The sequence below is a fragment of the Marmota marmota genome, unplaced genomic scaffold, assembly GCF_001458135.2.
Source record: "Marmota marmota marmota unplaced genomic scaffold, marMar, whole genome shotgun sequence".
Taxonomy (NCBI): Eukaryota; Metazoa; Chordata; class Mammalia; order Rodentia; family Sciuridae; genus Marmota; species Marmota marmota.
Genome location: NW_025999876.1, coordinates 284,054 through 289,614, shown reverse-complemented (window position 1 = coordinate 289,614; position 5,561 = coordinate 284,054).

The following is a 5,561-nucleotide window of genomic DNA, read 5'->3' as shown; positions in this document are numbered from 1 at the left end:
ATGATTTGAATCATCCTGATGTTTTCAAAGAAAGTCCACATTGTAGCATTTATCACTATTTTATTTTTTGAATGGATGAATTAAGTTCCATTATATGTATACACCAGCATTTTCAAAATCGACCTATTGATGGATGAATTGCCCTTTGTTCTGTTAACCCACTGTAGGATTTGTTGGGGATTTTCTGTAAGTGCTTTATTGCATGCTGGGATTGATACCATATGAATATGGTCTATTCTGGTTTTGGTGTCCTGTGGAATTTTTTGGCTAGATTTTATTGAGAAGGTTTGCCTATGTTCTTGTCAGGGATATTGTATTGAGGTCTTCTTTTCTTGTTCTGGCATTTTCTTCATTGTCCTAGCTACTAATCCCATACCTTGTACCTATTTTAAAGAAAAAAAATTGTGTGTTAAACCAGCCAAATAGACAAAGTACAAAGATCATGTCTCTACAGGCACCAAGAATGATGGGCACCTTGTCTTTAGGCCAAAATGTCTCTAAAATTGGAGAACTAAATGAGCAGGCATGTCACTGGATGTACCCAGGGTGTTCACAGGCTAGTAAAAGAGTGCAATGTTAAGGACTTCACTGCAATGGAGACAACATTAATTACTATGTCTACAGGATTATTTAACTTGAGCTCCCATGGACTATGAAAGGATGGAAAATGTCCAGGAATAGAAGTCAGTATTTGACTTGGCAACTGGTGGATAGATTAATGGATATCTTAAAAAGTATAAAATGTAACTAAGGTATGTTTTACCTATTATAATTGTAGGTGTACAGACCACACTGTCTGTGGCCCAGGACCCAGCACATGGAAGGAACACTGATTATGATGAGCCACAGTGGTAAGCCCGCTGAAGGACAGTCAGAAAGTGACCAGAGAGCATCGATCCCCTGTCTCACTCATGATCTTCAGCAGAACCTGGGCCAAGGCCAGCAACCTCCATGCCTTATGAATATCCCACCTGATATGTGGAGAGCAGGACCTGGCACTGGTGTTCAGAACAATGTAGCTTGTAAAAACAAAAATGATCTTATGGTGGACTGGTCTTTGTTTTTTGTTTTATTTATTTAAAAATTTATATTACCACTTCTAGTATAACCTTTCTGAATATCTGGGGCATGAGTACAAGAATATAAAAAGTATTATGAAATAAAATCAAGTCAACTGTCTAGAGACAGCTTAATGGAGAAAGTTTAAGTTTCATGGAGAAAGGGAGACATGGGTGGTCACCTTCTCTTCATGTCTATCTGTGTTCTCCCAGGTGAGGGATGCAAGATAAAAAGCACACCTCTGTTTTTTATATCTATGAAAAGGAATGATTAGGGAATCAGGAAAGAAAGTTATCAATAATAAAGAATAGTGTTTTAGTCAGATTTTTCTTTCTTTCTTCCTTCCTTTCTTTCTTTCTTCCTTTTTTCTTTTTGGCTGTGATTAAAGGACTCAACCACACACAATTATAGTTTATGTGAGGGCTCACAGTTCAGAGCTTTTAGTCTATATAAGGCCAGGGTCAATCCTCAGGGCCCAAGTGAGGCTAAACATGGTGTGAGAATGTGGTGGGGGGAAGAAGCTCACATAACAGTGATCAGGAGGCAGAGAGAGACTCCACTCTCCACATACAAATATAGACACCAAATCCATGCTCTAATTCCCATCTCCTCCCTCAGCCACACCCCACCACTTCTGTTACCACTCAGTTAATCCTCATCAGAGGATTAAATCACTGATTGGGTTAAGACCCTTACAACCCAATCAGTGCCTCTTGGAAACTTCTTACATTGTCTCACAACTTAGCTCTCATGGGACACCACATTCAAACCATAACAAATGAGCATTAGCTTCTTGGAGCCCTCTAGGAGTCCAGTGGTCACAGTACTGACCGCCTTGTAGGCCATGGAGGGAAAGGAGCACTATAGCCTACAGTGGACTCCTGCTTGATCTTGGCCTTGGTCTGTCATTTACTATTGTAATTATTTTTCCTCCCAAACCTCACAAGCCAAAGAAGTGAGCCCCATTTTCCAGGATAGAGCTAGCTGCAGACTTCTGATCACATGACACTCATCAATCTCATCCATAGTGCACAGGTCAAGGTGGGCATGTGAAGTGGGGGCCTGGCTCTCCTATGCAGATGGCTTTTATGGAAGTGAGAACCCTGTACTCAGCGCTGGAGCAAATCCAGTTGTCCTGTGGGCTGCTTTAATTGAGGGATACATTGAGCCCTGAGTTTTAGCAAGCACAGTGTGAAAACAAGGTTTTCTAGAGGACAGGCTGGAGCAATAATGATCCCTGCAGCCAAAAGCAGCCTGTATGCTCCAGGCACACTCCTGTGCATGATCAGACTCATGTTCACCATGCACCACAGTCCTGCTCAGTGGTCACTGGACAATGCTGTTGAGCCTAAAGTGATCTCCTGGCTGCTCACTCAAGAGTTTTCATTTGAACTTATACTTTTGCACCCTTTCACATGAAGAGGAGCACAGAGACAAAACAAATTTTACTCTGATTTTTAATCATTTTATATGTGACTGTGAGAAAATATATTATTGTCAAAATGTGTAAAGCTATTTACTTAACTCAGCATGTTCACTGACATATTGTGTAACTTTTAAATATATTACTGCCTTATCTTTTTCTATAGCTGAACCTAGTGTCATTTTATGAAGGATAGATATAAAAGTATAAATCACATAACTATTATGGTAAATTTTTCTATGCTTGGTCTTAATAAGTTGATACTAGGATATTCGTGTAAAATGGAAAGCCCAGATATGAAGAGCTTTATCCAATTATGAACTATAATCAGTAAAATAAGGATGATGCTGAAGCACATCTTTAGCATTTCCCTGAGACAGATGAAAGAAATTAAAGAGATACATGGGAAAACAAAAACTCAAATTGGCACTATTGGTTGACAATATGATTCTATACCTAGAAGATCCAAAAAGCTCCACCAGAAAATTTCTAGAACTAGTAAAAGAATTCAGAAAAGTAGTAGAATATAAAATCAACACCCATAAATCAAAGGAATTTCTGTATATCCATGACAAATCCTCTGAGAAGGAAATGAGAAAAAACTACCCCATACATGATAACCTCAAAAAAAAAAGAAAGATACTTGGGAGTCAACTTAATGAAAAAGGTGAAAGAACTGTACAATGAAAACTACAGAACCCTAAAGAGAGAAATCAATGAAGATCTTAGAATATGGAAAGATCTAACTTGCTCTTGGATAGGCAGAATTAATATCAAAATAACCATACTACCAAAAGCACTATACAGATTTAATGAAATTCCAATAAAAATCCCAATGGTATTCCTCATAAAAATTGAAAAAACAATCATGAAATTCATCTGGAAAAATAAGGGACCAAGAATAGCTAAAGCAATCCTTAGCAGGAAGAGTGAAGCAGGTGGCGTCACTAAACCAGAACTTAAACTTAAACAATAGTAACAAAACCAGCATGGTATTGGCACCAAAACAGACGGGTAGAACAATGGTACAAAATAGAGGACATAGAGACTAACCCACAAAATTACAATTATGTTAGACAAAGGTGCCAAAACCATGCATTGAAGAAAAGATAGCCTCTTCAAAAAATGGTGCTGGGAAAACTGGAAATTCATACACAACAAAATGAAACTAAACTTCTATCTCTCACCATGCACAAAACTTCAACTCAAAATGGATCAAGGACCTAGGAATTAAACCAGAGACCCTGAGCCTAATAGAAGAAAAAGTAGGCCCTAATATTCATCACGTGGGATTAGGCTCCAACTTCCTTAATAAATTCCTATAGTGCAAGAATTAAAACTAAGAATCAATAAATGGGATGGATTCAAACTGAAGAGTTTCTTCTCAGTAAAAGAAACAATCTGTGAGGTGAATAGAGAGCCTACAACTTGGGAGCAAATTTTTACCCCTCATACATCAGATAGAGCACTAATCTCTAGGGCATATAAAGAACTCAAAAAGCTAAACACCAAAATTGAAATAAAACAATCAATATTTAGGCCAAGGACCTGAACAGACACTTCTCAGAAGCGGATATACAATCAATGAACACATTTATGAAAAAAATGTTCATCACTGCTAGCAATTATAGAAAAGCAAATAAAAACTACGCTAAGATTTCATCTCTCTCCTTTAAGAATGCCAGCTATTATGAAGACAAACAACAATAAGAGTTGGCGAGGATGTGAGGAAAAAGGGACAAAGGCACACTCATACATGTATGTTGGGACTGAAAATTGGTGCAGCCAATATGGAAAGCAGTATGGGGATTCCTTGGAAAACTTGGAATGGAACCACCATTTGACCCAGCTATCCTTCTTTTCAGTCTATACCCAAAGGACTTAAAAATAGCCTACTCCAGCAAAACAGCCACATCAATGTTTATAGCAGCACAATTCACAATAGCAAAACTGTGGAACCAGGCTAGATGCCCTTCAGTAGATGAAGGTATAAAAAAAAGTGGCATGTACACACAATGGAATATAACTCAGCAGTAAATGAGAATAAAATCATGGCATTTGCAGGTAAATGGATGGCATTGGAGAAGATAATGCTAAGTGAAGTTAGCCAATCCCAAAAAACAAATGCCGATGTTTTCTCTGACATAAGGAGACTGACTCATAGTGGGTAGGGAGGAGGAGCATGGGAGGAATAGATGTACTCTAGATAGGGAAGAGGATGTGAGGGGAAGGGAGGGGGCAGGGGATTAGCAAGGATAGGACAGAGAGATGGGAGGGGAAGGGAAGGAGCAGGATGTTAGCAAGGTTGGAAGAATGTGAGGGACATCAGTATCCAAAGTACATGTATGAAAACATGAATTGGCATGAACATATTTTATATACAAAGAGATATAAAAAATGTGTAATAAGAAAGAAAATCAGTTCGGCTGTCATTTATTTAAAAAAAGTAAAAATTGTGCTCTATATGTGCAGTATAAATTATAATGAATTCTGCTGTCATATATAACAAATTAAAATTTAAAAAAATAAATAAATAAAACACTACCAGCAACAAAACAACAAAATGACTATCACAAATAAAGATAGAAGTTTACATTACAAATTCAAAAAAACTGAGGGGAAATGTAAGAGTTGGCATGGCCCAGACACATGTGCCAGACAACTATGGTCCATTTCTACATGATTATTAGAACTAAGTCATTAGCACAACACTACAGGAGTAAGATGTGTGGAAGACAAACCATCAGAAAGCTGACATCAATTCATGAACATAATCAAAGACTGGCCCCTGTCATGGCCAAAGAATCACAGGCTGCTGTTCCCTGTGGAAAGATGTGAATGTTGGGACACAGGGTGCATTGACCATTGCCCTCTTTTTACTTCACAGAAAGGAGTCTCTTCTTCTTGCCTGGTCCAGATGGAGAAAAATATTACTGTTAAATTCTTTACATTTTGAGAATTGGCACACGGAGCCCGGTGGAGGGAGTGTATTCCCGAGAAGTGTGTGTAGAGTGCCAGTGAGAGTTCGGGAGTAAAGAGTTGCTGTTTGAACATACAAAAAAAATTCTTTACATTTTGA